The 25,204-nt window shown below is 37.6% G+C and overlaps 1 protein-coding gene and 1 long non-coding RNA gene across 12 annotated transcripts in view; both read right to left on the reverse strand.

Annotated features, from left to right (window-relative positions):
• Window positions 1-25,204, reverse strand: part of Syt1 (synaptotagmin 1) — a 509,196-nt gene that overhangs the window by 357,476 nt on the left and 126,516 nt on the right. For 4 of the 11 annotated variants that reach the window (XM_076920177.1, XM_076920170.1, XM_076920171.1 and 1 more), the window contains one exon: window positions 5,878-5,966. The exons of the other annotated variants lie outside the window; for them this stretch is intronic. The gene's annotated coding sequence lies outside the window, so the exon portion shown is untranslated. The remainder of the gene's footprint in view (window positions 1-5,877; window positions 5,967-25,204) is intronic. 11 annotated transcript variants of the gene reach the window in all.
• On the reverse strand, window positions 13,278-24,330 carry LOC143436165 (uncharacterized). The gene is made up of 2 exons (XR_013106358.1): window positions 20,794-24,330; window positions 13,278-20,755 (listed from the first exon to the last, which is right to left on the reverse strand). It is a non-coding gene; the product is annotated as an uncharacterized LOC143436165 (long non-coding RNA).

Here is a 25,204-nt window from a genome sequence, read left to right on the forward strand (position 1 = left end):
CCCCCCCACCACCCAGGAACCTCCTATCTCATCCCCCTCCTCATGCTTCTATGAGAATGTGTCCCCACCTACCCCTCCACTCCCCCTCCCCATCCTTGAATTCCCCCTACCCCCACTCAGTGTTCAGCCTTCCTCCCCTACATGTACAGATGGAGTCATGGGTCCCTCCCTATGTGCTCCCAGGCTGGTGGTTTAGACGCTGGGGAGCTCTGGTTGGTTGGCATTATGGAATTTCTAGTCGCTAATGTTCCCTTTGGCTGACAAAAAAGGAAATTTGGAAAATAGTATGAGCTGTTTTTACATTCTCAACTCCTTGTTTTTTTCCCAATATTCCTTGAATTAATGAGGTTAAATGAAACCAATATAGTATCATGGTGATTAATCATTGGAAATTACATCTTTCCTGTTGAGTCCTATAGAGTAATACATCTGTATAGACAGCTCCTATATAAGGAAGGCCTCTGACTTATGCTATTTGCAGCATTTTAAAACTTTTTATATTTATCACATTATATACATAATCATTACACATATTAATTTATGTACACAGATCCTAAATAGGGGTTTATAATATAACTCAACAACTTACAATGGTCATGAAATTACTCATTTAGATACCTCTTCCCACAGGAAGAGTTCTGATGCTAGCTTTACCCCCAGAGAGTAAGATTTTTCAGCAGTCTCGCTTATGACTTAGCACTGGTCTGCCCGACCACATTAGTGATTTCCAGTAGTTCTGTCTTCTCAAGGCACCTATGACATGTCAGCCAAGGAAATCAACTGGTCAACTTTCAAATTAATTCCTATTGCATCACGTGCACTATACAGACCCTTATCATGGCTTCCTTACTCAGATCTCTGCCATCAGAACCAAATAACTTGTGCTAGTCCTTCTGTCCATATACAAACCTGTTTGCAGAGATGTTTTCACAAAAGTTCATTCTAGTTGTGCAGTTTTTTTGGTAAAATGTCCTTGACAGCTATTTCCTGAAAGTGAGTGGAACACATGGGGCGTTTATCAACCCCTCCTCCACGCTTCTATCTGCTTCTTCGAGCATTGCTCTCGACCCTTATTATGCCCAAACTGCATTAAAGATATACCTATTTGTTTTCTAACTTTGAAAAACTATTATATTTTATATAACAATTTCTTTTCTTTCTCTTTAGGGGGGGGGCAGTTGCCCAGTCTGACCTCAGCTTGCTATGTAACTAAGGATGACTTTGAAATGGTCATTCTCCTTTTTCCAGTTCTAGGGTGACTGAGCTACTATTATACCATGCTTATAAAACTATGCCTAGTATTATGTAGTAGTGGGGTTTCCTGCCTGGTCATCAAGCTCTGTACCAATTAAGTCACGTCACAAGCTATGGATTTGTCAAATTATCCTGGTTAATGTGTCTTCATATGCCTCACTATTTTTATCTCTAGTGACTTGCTAAGTTACCTCATTGTGTCAATAGACTGTAGGCTCAGTGAAGACAAGGACCATTATGTAATGACCTTAATGTCTAGCATGAGGCCTTCTTTCAAATAAGGACCCAAACTATGCCATCAAATAAGGATCCAAAACACATTGTCAAAATGTATTCAGTGTAATATTTTAGTATTCTTGCTTTGTCTCAAGTATTCTAAGCTGACTTTCAACTTCTGATCCTCCTGTTTCCCCTCTTACATCTTCTGGGATTACACAATGCACCACTATACCCTGTTTATTTTTCTCATATTCCTGTCGTCTTATCTGAGGCGTTGTTTTCCTTGAACGTGGCAATTCCCAACAGAGTAAAGCAGAGAAACTGTCGCTTTCTGCTAGTAGTCTTTTGGGATTCTTGGGAGGGATTACAGCCACTAAACTTTTCCTCTCCTAATCAGGGATTTCAAATAGGTCAACAAATCTTCACAGCTGGTACCTTGAAAAGTAGATGGTGGGAATTAAGGGAATTTAGGTAAATACATCAAGCACCCTTTTCCATACCTGAGAGCTGATAGTTAAAGATGCTAGTGTACCACTTTGCATGTTGAAAGCCATTGAAAATAGTAATGATGACTAGCACTGACATAGAATGATGATGGCAGTTATCCATCAGATAACTGTCTCACTAACAGAAAGAGGCATTTTTTCCCTTAAATTCATAGTTGGGAGTTGTTAATCTGATGTATACAAAGTAGGTTCGCTAATACAGCTAATTAACTTCTGAGCACATACAGAAATATCCCAAAATCACAGTGCCTTCACCATGACATCATTAGAAGCAACTTTCACTCCTTTAAAAACTCCATTTCAAATCAAACCACAGAGCCCTGACTTCCATTTGATACTCATAGAATCTACAATTGATTCTTTTTCCCATTAAAAGTGTAAATCTATGAGCAGATAATTTTTCTGACCCTGACACCCTCAGTGAATAATTTAATTGATTTCAGTTCTGGAAAGCTGACCTCTACAGAGTGTAAGGTATCCTTTCTTGTAAAGTTATAAATAAAAAACGCAACAGTGGTTTTCCACTGAAATAAAATTACAACCGAAATGACAGCGGCTTCCCTGAGGACAGCTATTTCAATAGGGATAGCTGGACTTTAAAGGAGAGCATTCATCTGGGGGACATCAGTGGATGTGGTTGAATTCAGCATCCACACAGTGGACATGGCTTAGTTCAGAAACTACGTAGTGGACATGCCTTAATTCAGAGACCACACAGTAGATGTGGTTTAATCTAGAAACAAGTATGAGATCAGAGTCAGAAAACCCAAAGCCTCAGCTGTCATTTCAGACTTTTCTCTGAACAAAATATGTGAGAAAATTCACTCCTTACACTTTACCTCACACAGATGGTGTGAATGAAAGGGTATAAATATTTGATGTATTTGAGAGGAAGTCATACGTGCTGTCTTGAACTTGCTGTCTCATTAGCTCTGTTTAAAAGATACACACATGCAAATAACAGTACCGAGCCGTGTTAGTCCAATGTTCTTCAGTGAAGGGAGAGCTCTCTTCTGACCCAATTAATCTTGATTTGGGAAAAGTGCCTGATAAATTATTTCCCAGGATGGGAGGCACCATGGTTCATTGGACTTTGTTTTCATCTTACACAGACTGGGGATTTCCTATGTGACCTTGGTAAAGTCATTTAACCACATCTTACAATAGATTTATTTATTTATTTATTTATTTATTTATTTATTCATTGAATCTGGAAGTGTAGATGAATTCTGGCCTACCCAACCTGGAAAAATAAACATTGGTATGATATATTACATGGATAGTGTCTTTTGCAAAGTATTGATACACAGGATCAAAAATGGTGGAATGAAATAGTACACTGTCATTTTGATAAGCATTGGGACAAACTGCCTTCTTGTGAAATTGAGCATTTCAACAGCAGGCTACTCAGGATTCATTTAAAAGGAGGTGCCATAATAGGTTTCCGCCCCTCTCTCTCTTTTTTTTTTTTTTTTTTTTTTTTTTTTTTGGTCCATTAGCTACAGATATTCTGTTTGCATAAACTAGAATAGTAGAAATACAATTTCATTTGAATTAATATATTTGATGCATATACTTTTATTTTTCTGCTTATCTAGGCTCCAACTTTTCTGTTCAAACCATTTGAGAAATAATGAGAGCGAGGCAATAGAAATTAATCACATCAAATAAATTGCCAAAATATACAGTATTAATGTGCACAGTCTGGGAAGAGGAAAAGTTCATTACTGCATGCTATTTAAGCTGAAGGGAATGATATTACAAACATATTTAAAATGGGGTTAGTACTGTGTAGCAACTGCCTCCAGCAAAATATATCTTTAGTTGTGAGTCTTTAATTTCATTTAATATGGGAGCTCTAAAATATGTTTCTGAATATGAAAGAAGTGTATCAAATAAAGTCATAGCATACATTGTTAATTCTGAGGAGCCTATTTTACAAGTTATGAACTATTAAAAAATTATAATCACACTGGTTTGTAGGATTTGGTTCCAATTTAAGATTAAAATGCTGAATTGTGTTAGATATAGGAGTTTTTACTGATAAAGTATTTCTACTAGGTTTTCAGTGTAAGGTTTTAAAAATATCGTTGATTTACTTTTAAATAAAGTTATACAATGATTAAAATGTTGGTATTATATTGAGAAAGTTTTTATAACCTTAGTTATAAATACATAATACATAATATATAATTCTAATATATAAGTATATATATACATGTATATATACATATATTATATATGTGCAATCTTGCTATATATCATATAGTCCTAATATACTTTCCAGCCTTTGTATTCTATAACTCTACATAATAAAACTGTTTTTTCCATCTATGAAATGAAGAAACAATATATTTGTCTTGCATTCATGTGTGATACATATTTACAATTTTAACTTCCTAGAAGATATAGCAGGATGTTCTTGCGTTGTTTATAGATAAGATGAGATGATTTGGTGAGGAAAGGGTTAAAAGGTACAATGCACATGTGCATGTGTGTGTGCACACACACAATTCAACTGCATCTACACACATTCAAATATATATCTACATATATAATACACACATACATACCTCTATATAATCCAATTACATCTATACATATGCATGCACATCTACCCACACATATATACACAAATACATTTACATATATGATGAAGTCAATGTTTATTTGCTGTGGTTACATCTTATAAACAATCCATCTTTGCTCTTTTATAACTTTTACTGTATCCAGCAAAAAGCACATATTGCATAATTCTTCGATTAAACCCACTGAGAAGACAGTATCATAGATCTTACTTTTTTATAGTCTTTACCATTTACTTCTTCAACAAATACTTAATGAACAACTATCATTTTAAAAAGAAAGAGACATCCACATGTAGTCTCTGCTTTCAAACAGTTGAAAGAGATGCCGGGCAAGTTTACCATGAAAGTGCATAGAAAACCAAAGTAAGAAAATCGTGAGTAAGATGAAAATAAAATGAAATAAAAAGTGACTTTGATCTTAATCAGGAGTCATGACAGTTTCCTCTAGTAAGTTACTCCTGATCTGACAGGTGAAACATGAAGGTAAATGTTAGCTAGGCTGAGGAAGAGGAGGAAGCAGAGGTGGCTAAACCTACTACCTATGAGGAAAGGCTCTAGAGAAGGAAGTGGACATGGTAGATTTAAGGATGTATAAAGAAAGGGAGATGCTGCAAAAGATGGGCTAGCCACACCCCACTCAGCATGTTCAGCTGCATTTGGGAGCAGTAGTGTAATAAACGAGGAGGGAAACCACAGAAAAGAAACGATCATTCTGGCTGCAGACCACTGACTGACTCTGAAGAGGTACAAGGAACAGCTACAAAGTGCATGATTCTTTCAGTGGCCCTGAATGTTTGTCTAGAGAGATCTGTCAGTGTAAACTACTTACACATTTCACAAAGAATCGGGAGATATTATAATAAAAGTGTCCCCAGGCCTTCTGAAAACAAGAGCAATGTAATATTGACATGATCACTGTGATGTCCTTAGTGTCCCAGTAACAAGTCACAGATATAGAAAAGCTTGAGAGCTCTCTGTACACACAGAGAGCTCTATGTATACTTTTGGTTTTATGAATAGACAAATATTTGCTCTTTGTATATTATTGCAGCATCTGATCAGTTATTCTTGGGTGAAGAGGGTTCATACTAGGTATCATCAATGTAAGGCAATATCCAAGAGATTGAATGTAATCTATCTAAAAACAAAAACACCCAAAACAAAAAAACCCCAACCAACCAACCAACAAACCAAACCAACCAAACACAAAACCTATTAGTATTAAGTCCGTGGATTTCTTTAACAGACAGCATTCTATAAAACTATTTTGGGTACCTTTTTTTTCTAAGTGTGGTCCATATATCACATACCCTGGAAGTAGCTGGATAACTCCCAACAGTGAAAATTCTAGACCTGTTAAGTCTAGTCTTGTTGGATTCTCAGGATTGACCTTGGAAATCTGCAGATTAACACAATCACAGATTATTATTTTCAAGAAACCATTTACTCAGATACTATGCAATGAATTCCATATTCATATCCATCAGAGTCACCTGGGGAGTCTTCAACATGCATGGTTTCAGAAGCAACATCTAAACTTTCTAGGTCAAGAGGCTTGGGATGATAATCAAGCATAAATGTGTTTAAAAATCCTTAGGAGTTGTGATACACACACACACACACACAGACAGACACAGACACACACACAGACACACACATACACAGACACACACACAGAGACACACACACAGACACACACACATACACAGACACACACATAGACACACACACACATACACACACACACACACACACACACACACACACACACACACAGAAGTGGTCATAAATTTGAAAGGGAGCATGGAAGGAGCTGGAAAGGGGAAGAATATGGATGAAAATGAGGTAAATCCAATAATCAAGAATAAGATTCTTTAATACTAGGATCAGAGATATTTTATGTTGAAAGCCATTGGTTTGATGGTCTTCCAAGTTTGTTTGAGAAATTTATAGTAAGATATCTCAGAAAAAAATACATACCTCACACTATAAAATTACTTGAGGATGGACACTATCTTTTCCAATCTTAACGCATCAACATTAGAAGAGAGCCAACTTCCCTCCAGTCTCCAGAACTCAAATGGAATCTCATTTTCATCTAGGCCTTATCTTATAAATTTGCACTCTTGTTATAATTTATTAATTATATCACCTATACATTTCTTTAATAATAAACATTATTCCAAATAAACCACTAAGCTGGTATGTAAACCCAGGAATATCATGCCTAACATATGCTCAACCGCCAAATTATCCTGTTAATATACACAGAACAAATTAAAGTGGTATCCAATAAATGTGAAAATGTTCTTATAAATTGAACACCAATATTTTTGTTAACCATTCTTTATCGAGAAAAACATCTTTTCATTTACTGTTTTATATTAGGCTTCAATACAACTTGCTAGCCATTTGTTTCTCCTTTTGAAGGAAAAAAAATCAAATGCCTTTGGAAAGTACAGGAATTCTCAAGAGAACAAGACAGTCCAGTAAATGAACAGTTATTAAGTAAGGGCACATTCAGATAATCTCCTCTAAGATAAAAAAATATCTTTTTCAAAGACTGAAATGAATTATGAATAACAAAGTGTAGATAAAAGGTGAAATGGATAGTGTGTACTTCAGAAAAACATTCTTCAGATTCACAGAGATGATCAAAGATAATAGAGGAGGGTTCTCTTACTTTTGTGGAGATGAAAGAAGGAAGGAAGAGAAGGCAGAGGTCAAGGGTTCCTGGATGCATCATAGATTTTGTAGGAGGTAGTGAGATTGTTAGCCAAGAACCCAGATTTAACTAAAAGAGTAAGTGATTACTATCACCCTAAGTATTCACAGGGACCTCATCCCCCAGATACTAAAATCTAAGAATGTTCAGGTCTCTTATATAATTCATGCACATTCTTCCATAAACTTTAAATCATCCCCAGAACTTCTACTCCTAGTTGAATGCACATGCTGTGTAAATAGTTGCTGTGCTATGTGGTTTATGAGGTGACAATGGCCAATAAATACAAGCTGATTACAGACCATCTTTCCCTAAATAGTTTTGATTGATATTTTGATGTATTCATGACTTCAGACCCTATGAATATGGAATACTGACATAGTTGAGCTTCTCTGTAGACTGAGATAAATGCAAGATTTAAATGCCGAGACTCCTCTCCTTTCTCATGTCCAGATGAAAACTCATAGAGGTGTAGAATTCATGAAGAAAGGAAGATAAAATGGATTATTACACTTTTGTTTCCATGATCAATACAACAGAGGTGTATTTTTTTATATTTAATTAAATTAACCAATTTATTTGTATGTATATGTGTATGTTGTGTGAAAGAGAGAGGGAAGAAATGGAAAGAGAGAGGGAGAAAAGAGGGGGAGGGAGACAGAGATGGAGAGGGAAAGGGAGGGGAGGGGGAGGGGGAGGGGGAGGGAGAGGGGGAGGGGGAGGGGGAAAGGGAGAGGGAGAGGGAGAGGGAGAGGGAGAAGACAGATGTCTATGAGAGGTGAAGGCATCAGATCTTCCTGTAGCCATAGATAAAAGGAACTGTGAGATACCAGACAAGGGTACTAAGAACTGAATTCGAGTCCTCTGCAAGAAAAGTACCCACTTTCAACCACTGAGACATCTCTCGAGCACCATTTTGCACAGAATGAAATATGACAAAAGACGCCATAAAAGGCACCAAACTGAGGAAAGAACACAAAATGCCTATCTGTGAGTTAGTTTCTGTCTTTTATTTTCGGAGAGAAATGAGAATTGTCTAGTCTGATTTGAACTTTGGTTGGGGGAAAAACATTCCATTTGTTTCTGTCCAATTTTTATCTTGTCACGGTCCTTTTTCACAACTAATCCTATTGATGTTTTTAACCTCTTTCTCCAGTGTACTAGAAAATACCGAAAGAACAAGATATAAAAGAAATTAACCTACAGTAATAGAAATGCCAAAGACTTCATCCAGCTGGAAAAAGGGACCCATTCAATCTGTGACACAGACCTCAGACCCAACACAGGAACATTCCATCACAGACTCTGAAGAGGAAGAAGAAACCCTGCAAACAGGTCAGTCCCCAACATGTAAATTGAGAAGAGAGGATCTTGATGTGACAGCTAAGCACCGTGGAACACCAAGAGGGCCTTCTGCCCATGTCACAGCAGTAGGGTGGAGTAGACCTCTAAACAAAGAATAAGGAGAAAATACAGGATAAAAGGAAAGACTAGCTTAGTATCTGATTAGAAAATGAAACAGGCACAGTTGATAGTGATGGGAAAACAAGAAGAGATGATGGTCAAGCCACATGGAGTATCCAAAGAATGAGAATATAAACAACTACAATAAAATAAGTCAGGAGGACTGAATTTACACCATTAAACAATATGGCTTTCAAACAAGCCTTTTGAGTTGTTGGCTTTTATTTTACTTATTCTAATTTAAAGTCGCAAACTCCTAACAGAATGTACATGCTATGTACATCTATACTGCTCTGTACTGTCTGTACTTACCCAGGAATGATGAAAAATTCTGTTTTGTAGAATATTTTTATCTCATAAACGTAGGTGGAGGGCTGACGGCGTAGTGAAGAGCTGGTGTCACTTTCCTTGACTTTAGGAAGCACGTGGATATTCATCAAGGGACATGAGTGATCTTAGCCATGAGCGATCTCAGACTGAGACCTTTTTTGAGTCTCAGTCTTTATCAGAAAAGTGAGGTTATTTACACAACTTATAGTTTATTTATTTGGATTAAATAGAAGAAAAGTTTCAAATGGTTATTTCAGTTCCCAGTAGAATCTACTACCTGTAATTTAATATTAATTGTTATGACTTACTTTGATGTCTTTCCACTACTCCTCATCAGTAATGTTCTAGGTAGACATATTCCAGATTATTAAAGATATCAGGAAACTAGGTATTAGGGCTCCCATAGCTTTCAACAATCCCTTAGGTATATGACTTATGTAAAGAATTTTAAGCCCCAAAACAACTCAAAGAAAACTGAAGTGCTTGCTAATATACACCTCAAGAATAAAGCCACTAAGATGGAAGTTAATAATACAGAAATACACAACATACAAATATTCACAGAGGCTTGTTTTCTCCGGGGACATATTAAAGCTCACAAAGCTTTTAAAATACTATGTTCAATTTCACAACCATTATAATATACAATGGAAGTTGTCACATGGTAATGAGAGAGGCATCTGAGAACAAGATAAACATTTAATGAAAGTGACAACTTGGATTTGAAGTTTGATGCAAGGTCTGCAGATGGAATAGCAATGTTCTAAGTCACTGTAGGAACATATTTAGAACCAAGCTGAAGTTTTCTTAAAAACTCACAATGTTTTTCCTATGAAATAAAATGCCCTTGAACAGTGTTTTCTCTTTTAAGCTGGTAGAGAGCTGGTATTGTTTGTGGCTTCACTGTTTTTTCAGCTTCCTTAGATCCAGGAAACATCAGGACACCAGATCACAAGGACATTATCTGGGAGAGCGAGGTTAGGAGAATCTACAGTACGAGTTGGTTGGAAAGAGCATTTGAAGCTCCAGTCTGCTGCCTAGGCTAGGATCTGGCATGATCCTCTGTAATTCCTACCTCTGCATGGACAAACCATTCGTATTCTATCATGCATGCAATGAACTCTCATCACCTCTCGACAGCCCTATGGCTCTATCAGAGGCAGAACTTAAATTTGATTAGGAATGAGGGCTTCACCTTGTTCACTCTTTTCTCCTTACAATAGTCTGCCTAATATTTAGGGCAAGCTTCTCAAATCTGTAGCAGATTCATGATGTTTTCCTGATTAAAGTACTTCGGTAGGCTTACTCGATGGTTAGACCTCCCCCCACCCCAAGCCCTCTTCAGTGCTTACAGGATTTTTTATCACCTAATATTCTCTTTCTTTAAACTAAGATCTAGGTATATTCTCTTCTCTACACTAGAACTGAGTCAACCCTCCCTCAAGATCTTTATTTATGAAGAACCCTCTACCCTCTTCCTGCAGATTAACCAGAATGGCTGCTTCTCTTAGGCTTCGACTCATCACCATCTCAGAGCACCCTTCTCTTACTCTCCGTCAAAGAAATGGGCCATAAAACCCCAATTTGCTACACATTAATCCAAGTCTATCTTTATGGGGACTTGGCCACCACAGTGATCCCTGTAGGCTTGTGGGTTTATTCTCTTTTTTGCATTCCATAAAGTATAACTTCCAAAAACATAGACATACTGGTTAACATTTTTATTACTATATGGCCAGTGCCCCCTTAAAAATGCCTCTCATTCAGAAAGTACCTCTTAGGAGAATATAAAATAAATTAAAGGGTAATTACCCATTCTTTTTACCCATAAACATTCTTATCTCTGCCTGTTTTCAGAGTTCTGATTTTTTTCTCTTTCAATGATGAGAAGTAAACTCAGGGCTTTTGTTGTAGATATTGTCCTGTTAGCAAGAGATGACAGTGACAACCTGAGTGACAATATTTATTTTCTGCCATAGAAAGAATAGTGGCCTCTAAGGCCACACTCTCCAGGTAGTTATAGACATGTAACAGTTACTAGGAGAGCTTATTGAGGCAACATCCCCAAGGACTTATACATAGGTAACTGTTGCTAGTGGGAGGCTTTGGGATTTAGCTACCCATAGGTTATCCCTGTTCCTTTAAATAACCCTAATAAACTGATGGCTTCATCAAGCTAGATTTAAGTGGAACCAGTTTTTCAGTTGGCTTTTGGTGCCCCGTCTGGAGTAAACAGACCCTTTTTCTGTTGAGTTCTCCATGAATATCATGGACTGAATGAACCATGAGGAAAAACAAACATTATTAAGAGTACCAGGCATGAGAGAGGCAGTGTTGGATGCCTGGTGGGCTGGGTTGGATAGGACTGTGTTCAGAGAAAAGCTAAGAAAGGCTTAATCATCAAGGACCACAGGAGTGGAATAGGGCTTTGGTGGCATCACTGAATCTCATATGGAACATTATCTTTGTGAGTGAGATACAAGAGACATTCTGGCAGATCTGCATGATTTAGGCTGATACAGGTTCATAAAAATGCTAGCAGTGGATGAGAAACAAAAAATACAGACAAAGGCTTGGTCTTCAAAAGCCAGTGTGGTTAAGATGTTTGCTAATCTTGAGTCCTGAAGGGGAAAAAAAAAAAAGTGCCATGAGCCTAGGGAATGCTTTAAGCCTGATTAAAAATTTAATGAATGCAGGAATGATAAAACAATGAAGTTGTAAAAGATTAAGCCTAACCCAGGAGTGGGTAGTTAATCCCTAGAGTAGGTTCTGTGCATTTCTCTCCTGGAAGAGGAAATATTAGGGATGGAAACTGGTCACATAACTCTCTAGACAGGTTTGAACCACAGCTCAGGCTCTGGGGCTCTCAGAACCAGGGAGTCTATCGGAATGCAGCAAGCCAGAACATAGCTGTGGTTTCTTTCAGTACTAGGTCAGCCACAGTAAAGAAAGCTAGAATAATCCTGCTTAGACTGCTGGAGGTAAGATAATGAGATGAATGTGCTATCATGCAAAGATGAGTAGATGTCATGAGCCATGGGAAATGACTGGATTTTTGAGAGTAGAGATGGGGTCTTCTTATTTATACTAATAACTGACATGCCCATCACTGATTTTTTTTTAAAAAGATAGATAAATGCAATGTCATCATTCCAGAATATAGTGGACATTGTCATTTTTCTTTGATATCCTCTTAGCTTCAGACTTCTGAGATCAACTGTCAATTGCTTGGAATGATGGGTAATGGGTCTTCAGAGACCGTGCACAGCCTTTGCAAAAATATTTGATTAGCTGAGTCACTGCTAATCTGAGTGTTTTACTGACTTTGAAAAGCTTTTGACCATGAGGTAAACACAGCTAAGAGAGTTATCATGGGAAATCTGGCAAAACAGGGTTCAAGGGCCAGGCATATTGTAAAAATCTTCAAAATGTTATGATTCATTAAGACACAGTTGATATACAACAAGTTAAATGAAAAGAAATCTTCCAATAACTTGTGTTTATAAACGATGGCCAAAAAAGTTTGAATGAAAGTCCTTTGTGTATGGAACAGGATGTTCTCATATGTCAACAGCCTACTGAAGGAATATTCCAGTGCCAGGGGTTGTTTATCTTCCTACAGGTTGTTGGCCACTGAGGCCTGAGAAGCTCCTAAGAAAATTAAGGCTATTGGCACAACTATTGCCTTCCTGCCAGAACAAAATAATAAGACCCTGTGCTTGAAGATGCTCAATGCCTCAGTTACAGACATGAACAAATCAGACTGGGATAAACAGGAAGTTCCTTTTCTACTGGCTGGCTTTTGTAGTGCCAGAAGGCAGTGAGCATGTTGTCGGTGAAGAAAGACACCAAATGTCCTACTTGGCTGTGAACCTTTTGTACCATGCTATGAACATGCCAAGCAAGATGTTTCAGCTTGTACAAGAGTGCCGTGACAGTTACGGAGGTAGCCATCTGCTTTCTGATTGTTTCTAAGATCTACTCCAGAAGAGAGAATTCATGTCTGATGTTATAGATAAGTCCACTCCAAAATCTATGGCTAGGAAACTCAGAGGCTCTAATGGAGAAGATATTGCTGTTGTTATGCTAGGTATATATGGATGGCTGACAAAATTGCCTGCTAAACCTTTTGTTTGTTTGTTTGTATTTACCCATAGATTATTGATGCTGCCAGCTTTGATCAGAGAAGGGTTTTTTTTTTTTTTTTTTAATTATTTATTTTTGTAGTGTGGGGCAGTTACGGCAGAAACCCACTACAAGTCAAAGTACTGAGGATAAATTGCTGTTGACTGATAATCTTAAATTAGGCCATCTACATCTTCCTAGACTAGGAATATTGTAATAGAGGATGTCAAAAGATGGTAAGAGTCAGAAGAAAGGGTAAAATTATGGAGTATTGTTCTCTCATTGGCATGTCTATTGTCCTCTTGAACTACCAGTGGCTATGATTGTCTGAAGAAAATCTCCACAAGACTGGGTCTAATAATTTTTCATTATCAGGGAGATCACAAGGCTGTTTCCCTTCTCCAAGGATTTACAGTCATTGGTGAGGAGAAGGGAATTTTTTTTTCTTTAGTGGTATAGCCATGCATAAAGTGCCCCTAACTTATGCTCCTAGGGTAATCCCAATTATATTATGTCATTCCTCAATGATGGACTTAGATAGAATTGTATTTTTGCCTGGTTGTCATTGTTCTATATTGGATGAACAGATATCCATATACAATTCCTGGCAATATAGGAAACTTTTGTATCACTAAACTATACTACTTTTAATGACCTTTTGCACAGAACTGTCTAATAAGAATTAAGATTTTAAACTGTCTATTCATCTTCTGGTTCTAAAGCCTTTTCTTGACAAGTGATGTGTAAGACCAAGAGACGTAGCATCGAAGATCACAAGATGTAACTGTAGTATCTGATTTTTTTCTTTCCATTCTCAACCTTGTTCTACTTCCTGAACTCAAATGGCCTATCCATTAACAGAAGGAATTCTCATTATTGGTACATAATTATTCCACAAAACAATGAAGTTTCTGCTGTTTATTTCTGCTACATGATGTTTAAAAATTTTTAGATATTGCTAGAGGAAATAATCTAATAATAACAATGAAACTATATGCCCAAAATACAACTACATAAAACATTTTTTTTTACACTCCTGGGAAATAGTTTTCATGAGCTAACGGATGTACTTACACATGGCCTTACAGAGAACATCTTCATTTCAAGCCTTTCTGCATAAATGATGAGCCATGAAGTGCAGTGAGGTCAACATAGCCCAGAGTAATTACAGTGGCACTGCAGAGCAGGAGAGACTGGAGAAGGCCTGTGAACTGCATTTGGATTTAAATCATAGCTATCTTTAGTCACAAGATTTCTTCTCACCTAAGGAGGAGGAGCTTGAACTTTTTCCCAGCCCAGTTTCCCTTGGCTTCCTGCCAGGCTGTCAGTAGCAACAGCCCTTCTGCTGAAAAATGGCCAACAAGGTAACCGTGAATAATCTCAGGCTGAAAATGCTTAAAAAATTTCACAGGCTGAAACGTTAATCGGCCCAGGAGTAGAGACACATTTGCATGGATGCGAATTACTTCTTTTACTTTTCTTTATAGAACTGTCTCAGTGGCTCTAAAAATGTACCAAATAACAAAATATCGGGAACTATTAATTAATTGACCACTCACCACTGAAACACATTTTAACCATCTATAATTAGACTGTACTTTAAAGAAACTAATCAAGATAATATCACCATCAGCTTTGACATACATCATCATGGAAAAAAGGAGGACTTTGTGGCCTGGTCCTTCTTATCTTCCAATAGATGATCACCCCTATTGATACTCCAGAGGTTTCTCCTTAGATCTTTCTGTATCTCCTAATCTGACCATAGTACATTCCTGATACCCCCATGTACTCAAAAAAGCAACAGATAACAACATACGAAAAGATACATGCACAGAAATATACAAGATGGAATAGATGCCATTCCAGGGCCACTCAGAAGAGGGCAACAAATATTGCTCATCCTTCCTAATAGCCAAATGACATGAATAGCCAAACCGAAGGTGCGGAACTGCTACCAATCAACAGGAAGACAACTGGCTTCTCTGTAGATGAATTTATCACCTAGGCATCATAGGAGGAGAATGTCACTTCTGCATTCTCTTGTTATCCTCATTGTATGTAACAATACAATTCATACACTTTCATAATATTCAGGAAACCATTTCTGGTAAATAACCAACTTTTGGTCTTGGCAAGTTTAGACGAACAGGTGTTACCTGTTGTTACTCTGCTGCAGTAGCAAGTCTGGAGCGAGTCCCTGGATGATACAAGTAAATACTACTTTAGTTTCTATGCTTATGTAAGTCATCTTCATATGTGGTCACCACTAGCCTGCAGGAGAAGACTCTGAATAGAATGTAGGGCAAATAAAATTAGCACCTACTTGGGAAGGAACCATTGCTTGCTAGAACTCAGAGGGCTCCCAGAAAGCTTGGTTGTGATCATATAACAAGGAGTTTTTCCATGAGGGGCTCTCTAGGGCTTCTGGGTACTTTCCAATAGTTTCATGGGGTTTCTTTTCACAAACAGTGAAGTATCATGGTTTGTACAAGTGTTTGAAAGTCTGACATTATATGAACTGTTATTCACCAAGCCAGTATAACTATTCGGAAGAAAAGATTTCAGGGTCAGTTGTGTTTATCTATTACTTATAACTGTAAAACAGGGTGCACCCGAACACCTTAAATCTCCGTTTCCGTAAGTCTAACCTCAGAAATCATATGTGTAACACTATAATAGTGTCATGAAGAGAAACAAGATAAGAAAAGGAACTAGAAACATAAACATTCAGAAGATGACCTGGGGTCTTCTTGCACATAGAATCATGCTACATTCTTTTTTAATCCTGTACTTATCAGGACTTGCTGCCGTTTTAATGAACTATCCAAAAGCAATAGCAGCATCAAATCTCTATTATCTGTAGCCTCCAGCTAGCAGCAAAACATATCTTAAGCATTATATACTATTGAAACTTCATTCAAATACAATTAACTTATGTTAATATATGTTAATATAATATAATGATGATGGCAAATTTTGTATAGAGCTTAATATTTTCCAGTTCTCATTTAAATAATCATGAAATGGAGGCCCATTGTATCCAAATCATGAAATTTATTGGGCACATAAGAGAAAGAAAAATTAGCTGAAATACATGGCAGAAATTACCATCATCTTCATATTTCTTTATTTAACTGGCAGTGTCGGGAATAAAACCAGGCAAGTTTCTAACTGTTCTACTCTCAGACATTCATTTATTTTCAGCAAACATCTTCATCATCAATATCTAAAAATCAAATATGTATAAGTATACACACACACACACACACACACACACACACACACACATATATATATATATTGCACTAAAATATTTTATTCTGATAAGCAGGACCATTATTTATTTGGAGATACTGAAAATGGTGGTCTATCAAAAATGTTTCTCTAACAATGCAGGCTAACAATTTTACTATGACTTTATTTTTAAATTTTTGTCCTGTGTGTTAAACCTAGGATCTTCTCCATGCAGGGCAAGCACGTTACCACAAAACTGTACCTCTGCTGCTGTTTCATTATGATGCTTACTCATGACAGGTTTTCTATATAATGGATATCTTTCAAGATGCTGACAACTGTTACTTTAAAATGGAGAAAAAGAAATTAATCCTATGAAAGAAGTGATGATTCAAAACTATAAAATGAAAACAAAGATAGCTTGAATCTGGTTCCAAGCCCCTCCCCTTTTTAATAGAAATTAGTTATATCAACAGGATTATATAAGCTCAAATAGCTGTCACTAAGACTCACACGTGGACAAAGATAGGCTATATCACCAAAAGGCAGAGCTCCAAACATCTTACAGTCATGACAGCACACAACATTTCTTCACAGATGAACCAGAATTTCATAAAAGTCAGCAGGAAAATGATCTTTCCTGTCCCTATATTTGGGGAAATGCACAGAACAGACACTCTTTGGTATGAAAAGCAAAGAAGCTGGGCTGGAAAAATGGCTCAACGGGTGGCTCATATTGGCTGCTCTTCCAGAGGATCCAGGTTCAATTCCCAGTACCTACCTGGTAGCTCACGACTGACTATAATTCAGCTCCCAGTGATTTGACACCCTCACACATATATGCAGGCAAAACACCAAAGCACATAAAATAAAAAAATAAACAAATCATTTAAAAAAAAAAGAGAAGTCAGGAGCATTATTCTATCATTGACATGAGGTAGAGCCAACTTACTACTATATTAATTTACAGAACAACACTATATCTTTCTAACTTTGCAGTGAGTTAAGCATGTATTTTTTTTATTAGAAAATCTATTCTATACTTTGAAGTATGATTTTAAATAACATACATTTTACCTCATTACTTATGTTTCCTAGACTAATATTTGGTAATGAGACAGAGTGAGAACCCAGGGCTGGAGATAGATTTTTTGGTTTGTAAATTGGATATTTTACTTATTTACATTTCAAATGTTATCCCCTTTCCTGGTTCCTCCCAAAGCCCCTATCCAATCGCCTTCTCCCTGCTTCTATGAGGGTGCTCTCCCACCCACCTACCCACTCCTGCCTCTGTGCCCTAGCATTCCCTACACTGGAGCACTCCTATCCTTCTCAGATGTGGATAGTTCTTAGTCATTAGATCTTGCCTAGCATGGCCCAGACCCTGGGTTCAAGAACAACACTGAGGGAAATATATGAGGGACCCCAGATACATGAGAACAGTGAATACTGGAAAAAAATAGAACAGAGATTTTTTTTTTTCATTCAGAGTCAATTTTTTGATTGGCAGTTTCCAAGTTACTATGTCTAATAGATGTTATATGGTAGACACGCTAAAATTTCAAGACACCAATTGTTCAGTCAAAAGCATTTTTTTTTCCAAAAAAAAAAAAAAAAAATGGAATGGAGTATTGGACTTGAATATCCTGGCCAGATTCCAAGTTAAGAGATTGCAGTCTGCCTTTCTTAAATCCCCCCCCCCCTGTAGTTTCTTTTGGATGCTCTAGTCTTATTCAATTCCTTTCTTAAATGATTTTTTTTCCAGTATTGTTACGGTCTGTTAAACAACTGCTGCGTTCCACTCCAGTGGTGGGTAAAGTGATTTCTGTGTTCTCTACAGTTTGTAACACACTCGTCAGGGGGTGAGAGGTACTGCATGCATTGGAAATGGAGGTACTCTTTTATAAGGGAGCTCCAGACTGATCTCAATCTAACAGAGACATTTTTAAAGCCAAATATTGGATGTGTAATGAAATCACTTTCTAACCAATGTGAGGACATGTCAAGGTTGTTGGGTTCTTTTTCCTGTCTGCTGACATTTTTCCCTGTCTGCCTCACTCTACCACTTTATCTAGTTCAATGATAGAAAGGTCCCAAAGGAATGACTCAGAAAGACTCTAGGAATACACAGTCATTAACGAAATGTAATGCATTTAGTGATACTAAACTACATTCCCCATTAGAGAAGACATGGGTAGAAATGCACTAAGCTCCGGGCCAAGAGCATCTTAATAAACAGAGCATAGTGTTCTTTTTCTGAATGGGCCACTCCCTAGATATTCAAATTGTGGTCCAAAAGTGATATTTCATTCATTAGCAAAAGACGTTTTAAAATGATGACATAATGTTGTTTGAAGCAAAGCAGTTCTTCGTTTTAACACAACTGGGAAAGAGAAAGCCAACAAGAATTATTTCACCTCGAGTTCAGAAGTCAATTGTCCTGAAGTAAGAGTAGGGTTGCACATAGGTGAAAACTGTAATAAATGAGCAGAAAGCAAATCACCATGTTGCCTTTTATTTCAGTCTTTGGGCTGGGAAGAAGACTTGATTTTAAAGTGTTCTTTATGCATCCAATCTCTCTTTAAGTCTTTTAGCTATCAAAGGATTAAGGCGAATTTTTATTAAATTCGATTTAGTGTTTTTAAAGTGGTTGGGACACATCAAAGATACATTTTTTTTTTTTTTTTTTTTTTCCCATTCAAGAAGATCTGTAAACATTCACATGCACCCTGCCACAGACAGTATTTTCTTTAAAAATTTTAGGTCTTTTTTTTTTTTTTTTTTTTTTTTTTTTTTGCTATGAAGATGATTAAAGCAGAGAACACAGTTAAAATAGAATTATAGGACCTTGAAATTACTGAAAGCAAAACCTCTCAGTTAATGCTTCTACCCGCTTGCTTAGCTTCATTTAAATTCAAAGCGAGATAGGGGAAAAGGGTTTATTTTGATGAAGAAAGTTGAAGTGGAAATCAACAGTAAGATGATGAACTTCCCATCAGGAAAACTAAAAGAGAACACTGGGGGCCTTTCAGGGAGAGAGTCCTTTAAAATCTGCATCACTTTGACTAAAATATTAGCAGCCGAAAAAGCAGACTGTACAAAGTGCTGTTCTCCCAGGCATCATTGTCCCTAAGAATAGACCAGAAATTGGTAGTATAGAGTGCCTTTCAGTTCCAATTTTTCTAAAAGCACTTCACAAAGCAATTAGTCAGATAATGGTGGTGTGCTGACTGTGTAGCCTTTATATAGTCACTAATAGCACACCATCTTCACAAAGGTTAGGATGGGCTGGAGAGAGAGCCTTCTAAACATCTTTAATCTCTCCAGATGCAGGCAGGCACATCTTGCCTTAAATAACATGTTGGTACTCTCTTCTTCTTTATAAAATAATCTAGAGTTAAAATTTGCATGGGAGGGGGTGTGGTGCTAAGCATTGTTTTTTAGCTGAAAAAAAATTTTCATACAAAATACTCTGATCATGTGTGCCCTCCCATAATTCCTCCCAGATCCTTCCCACTTCCCCCCTCCCCCCCCAGAACAAACAAGCGGGCCAACAAACAAATTAGAATAAAAGAAAAACAAAGGAAAAAAATCCCACAAGAAACATACATTGTTAGATCCAGAGGGGACGGAACAGTTTAAGGAAACTGTTTTTTGGACACAACAGGCCAGATGCATATATGAACTTACAGAGACGATGGCAGCATGCACAGGGCCTGCACAGGTTCAAGCCCCATGAGGGTCCCAATTTCAAAAGAGGAATGTGGACACTATCTCCCATTTCTAACCAAGAAGCTATCTCCAAATGATAACTGCTCATAAAACAAAAACAAACAAACAAACAAAAAAACAAGACACAATTAGGGTTTCTTTTGTTGGTTTGTTTTGTTTTGGTGGAGTCTTGTTATACTAATAATACCTAAGGGCAGGCATCACACCCTGCAGTAGATGGCTAAAAACAAAATTAAATGGGATTTTTGTAGACTTTTTCTTACCCTGCTTTGCTTGGTCTCTTTCTGTTTTCCTGGTCGTTTCCTTGTATATTATGGTTTACTAGGCATTATGTTTTAAATCTTTTAATCTTAGGCTTTCTAGTTACCTTCTAATTATTCACCAATGTTAAAATTTCATAATTTCACAAAGTCCTATGGCTACTGTCGTGTTTGCTTTAGAACTTAGTTTTTATTTTGTTCACTGGATTCAACTTTAGCATGGATAATGGGTATATCTGTTATCATCTTAGTCTATCAGATACGATAAAGAGGTAAGCTGTTTATGTCATAACTGCTTATAGCTAATTAAATTAGCTATAATAGTATATAATATATTATATACTATTATATACATATAATAGTATATAATATAATAGTAATAGGTTATACTAGAATTACTCTGCAGCCCCTCACACCTTCATTTTCACTATAGGAAAGAGGAGGGAATAGAGAGTGAATAGTGGGCTTCTACTTATGTCTGGGAGTCATGGCAGATAGAAATCTTGGGAAGATACTGTTATCCATGTTACTTTAAATGGCTTCTTCTGAAAGTGTTGCTAAGATTATATTTATTTACTGCCTCCTCATTACAGTCAGGAAAAACTACCTTGGAGAATTTCCTAAAGTATTTTCAAAGTGTTTGAGTAAATAGATATACCTCTTACTGAGGTACATTGATACCAAGTTTACCCCACTTGGCCTTAACAAGATTTATTTCATAAAAACATGGCGGCAGGCAAAAATGTTCTCTCAGAAACAAAATGGAGATTGGAATCTTTCAGCTACAAGATAGTATGTATTAGTAAATCCAGCCTCAGTCTTGATAACTGGAGCTGTAGAGGTGTGGCCTGGCATCTCTTTAAAGATAGAGAGCTTTATGTATTAAAAATAAAAAAGCTGGTTTAATGGTGCTCTAAAACATAATTTTTATGGTGTTTATGTTCAGAAGCAAGAGGAATGTTTTGTTTCCTAGAGGAACTTTTTTTTTTTTTTTTTTTTCATTTTAAATCTTCCTCGTGCTGGTATGGAGAAGATTAGCTATTTTCCTTGTGGTTTATAGCACTGCATCTTAGTAATGGTGAATTAGTTCTGAATTACCTTAGAAAAGCACTGTGTATAGTTAAACACACTTTGTTATAATTTAATACGATCTCACAGAATCTCAGTAATACTTTCCCCCTTTGTACAAACCCCACTGATGTACATTTCAAACAGCCTAACATCTCTGAGTATGAAAAACCCAATTGGGAAACCCAGCCCAGGCACCAAGTAAACACAAGTTCTTATTTAACAGTGTGGTGACTGGGCTCTTTCTTGATGCTATCACATCTTGTTGGAGCTAATGAATTCTCGGTAGAAAAGTTAGCTTGCTTCCATGAGTTCCTGATGGCCCTCTCCTCACCTGAACTGAATATATTAACTTCTGACAGTGACTGATTCTTGAATTATCTGTAACACGGTGGAAAGAAATGTTTTGTTAGGCCCTGCACTGTACACATCTATGCTTTCTATAACATGCGTATTCAAACACTGAGTGTGGGATTAATTTAATTCTAGTCGCTATTAATCACTTGTATTCTGACAGGCCCAATTTTAATCCAAAGTAAAGGCTCTCTACCAGGCAGGAGGGATTAAATAAAAAAAAGATGACACCAATCAGAATTAAGCCTGTCATCAGAAGCCCAGTGGAGTTTTCAGCATGGTTATCCTGGTTTTGATCAGGACTGTTAGTCTCCTACTTCAAGACAAAATTCATATAAAAACATGTCAAAGGTGGATTTTAAAAATAACCACAATGAACGTAACTACTGACCCACAAAACAATTTCCCTTTGTAGTTGGGGTCGGAGCCCATGGCGGAACACTGACCTCGTTGGACCAAACAAAACCAAAAAACAAGCCCCAAAGACATGGCCTCAGGGTGACTCAAAGGGCAAAGTTACTGTCAAGCCTGGGGATGGGTTTTGCTCATCTGCTAAATGGTCGCCAGGCCTTCACATCCATGCTGTGGCAGAGGTGTGCCTCCCCTTTCCCGAAATAAATCAATTAATTGTAAAAAGTCTTCTTTTCTAAATCCCACCAACGATGGATGTACTTACTGACTCCTAAGTCAACTTCTGTGGTGGATGTTAGGAAGGAAGAATGGAAAACACTCAGGGGCACAGCTGTGCAGGCTCATGATCCTAATTGACACCAAAATAACAAAAACAGTACATAGGAATCCTGGAAGTATATGCTGGATCAGGGCTTCCTACTGGAATATTCAAAGTCAATCCCTTGGCTAGTAGGTAGAACCAGGAACTATAATAAGCCGTACTCAGTCAGTCACTGAGCAATGCCACCTTAGAATATCTGTGCAATCAGCTAAGGACCTCATTTTATTATCATACTGTTTACTCCACCCACTCCTTGGTCAGAAAGCAACAAGAAAGAAAAGAATCTTCTTCCAGCACGGATGCTCAAGAAATTTATCAAATTTTCACAGGGGCTTTCCGTCCAGCTCTGTTTGACTGTTGGTTATACTCAGTGCCTAGGTGTGACTGTGTGTCAAATGTATGACTTGCTTCCTGTCCAGGCCTTGATTTATTGTTAGGGACAACCTCATGAGGCAGGGAGCATTTACCATTATCCCAGGTTTGCGGAGCAAGAAGCCAGACCCTGAAGGTTAAACGCATCAGTAGAGATCATCAAGCTGGGAAATGGCAGAATCATGATTTGAATAATTTAGTTGAACTACAACCTCCACCCCCTCCAATCGGAAGCTAAAACGCCACTACTCTTCAAGATTCTCTACCCGTCTCAATTTTGCTTTGTGGGTTCTTATATTTCTAACAAAAGCCACCCGGTGCCTGCACTGGGCTAGCATCTGGGGACTCAGAGCTGACAGGACATGGTGGATGCTCTTGAAGCATTATCATACGGCCCAGTGCCTGACAGAAAGCTGCAGCATTCTTCCCTGATGAGACTTCAGAGAACCACTGCACCGAATTCCGCTTGAAAATCATTCAAAGAGGGAACGGAAGTTAATCTCTTAGTGAAATTCTAACTTCTATGTCTTGCCAAAATTCTTCCTTCATCTAATGTAAATATCTATAAACTATCTGCGTGGTTAGCAGTAATTTCAATGTTTTTATTCCTTATTGACAACTCTTTGATTGAATCAAGGCCAATATCAGACAAATTATGAAGAAACGAAGAAGATTATTGCTCCTAGGATGTTTCTGAGATTCTGTGCCCCGTCTTCCCGTGTGCCTCAGGAAGCGGTGGGTACTATTGATTTAATCCTTTCAGGGCTACAAAAAGCCTGATTTGGACAAAGATTTGATGTGAAACCATCTAAGACTTTGATTTTAAAGACACTCGGTCATTCTTTGGTAAGCGTGGACTACAGGTTCTGATGTTACTGATGTAAACATCAGTGTAGTGAGAATGGACACTTGTGACCAGGCCAGCTTCAGCCATGTAGCATTGCACCTGTAAGCAGCATCCTTCTCACCTTCTATTAGGCTCAAGCAAGAGAATTCTCAACCTGTGGGTCATGATCCCTTAGACAGTCAAACAACCATTTCACAGGGGTCATATAATAGATATCCTGCATATCAGATATCTACGAGTCATGACAGTGGCAAAATTACAGCTATAAAGTAGCAATGAAATAATTTTATGGTTAGAGGGGTCACTACAACATGAGGATCTGTACTGAAGGGTCTTAGCATTAGGAAGGTTGAGAAGCACTGGGCTACAGGATGACGGAATGTCTGTTGGATCATAAGGCCTCTAAAAGAGACTCTTCTCTTCAGCATTCTCTTTGTCTTTCTTGCCATGCATCTGTCACCCTCACAAGATGACTTCCTCCTCTATTTATGTTTCTAAGATAGAGAAGAGAAACAAGCAGAGGGAGACAGGACTAGACAAGGCAAAGCCTCAGAGTCTACTCTTCTTTCTCCTCCAGTCCTATGAAACTTAAGGGGAATGAAACAACTATGTTCTGTGCACTGCTTACGAGCTAAGTCAACTCCATTTTAATAGACTGAGATATTATTATTGCCTTCTCTTAGTTCACAGCTATTCACTGGTCAATGATAAATTTAAATATAGGTAAAACGAAAATACCTGGGAATTGGAAGTAACACGAATGTTGGCTCTTTGCCTGTCTGTCTGTTTCTGTGTCTCAGTTGAATCTCTTTGAACTGATTATAGAATCCTACTAAGTTAGCTACCCAGGTCCTCCTGGGGGAGAAATGGTATGACTTTAGGAGTGCCTCTCAATAGCTATGTTTTTGCTCTGAGTATAGCTTCCTTGACTGATGCTAAACACTATGAGATGAGCCCTTCATCCTCAAGGAGAAAATCAAACAGATTTCTTTTCTTCCTACCTGAAATTTGACCTGAGATACAGTCTTCTACTGCTGGGCCTTAGGAGGACATCCTGAAGTTGCTGAAGTTACTTTGGATCACATCTGTGACATGCTAAGCTTTGTGCTGTCTTGAGTGTGTAGATTTCCTAGTTTCTTCTGATAAAATTGTAGAGATTTATGCAAGGCCAATCATTATGCAAGGTCAATAAGGGGGTTCCCGAATATTGTGACCACTCTGTGTGTAGTCTGTTTCTCTTTCTTTTTGAGCTGGGTTTGCAAGGGTGGATTTCTGAGTTATTTGTTCTTGGCCTTTCTGATTTACTCACCTATTTTTCTTGGGTTTTGCTAAACTGGAATCCAGTAGACAAAGCAGCTAGATGGAGCTGGATGGAACGCTATAGGGCATT

Source organism: Arvicanthis niloticus, chromosome 22, assembly GCF_011762505.2.
Source record: "Arvicanthis niloticus isolate mArvNil1 chromosome 22, mArvNil1.pat.X, whole genome shotgun sequence".
In the NCBI taxonomy this organism is placed as follows: Eukaryota; Metazoa; Chordata; class Mammalia; order Rodentia; family Muridae; genus Arvicanthis; species Arvicanthis niloticus.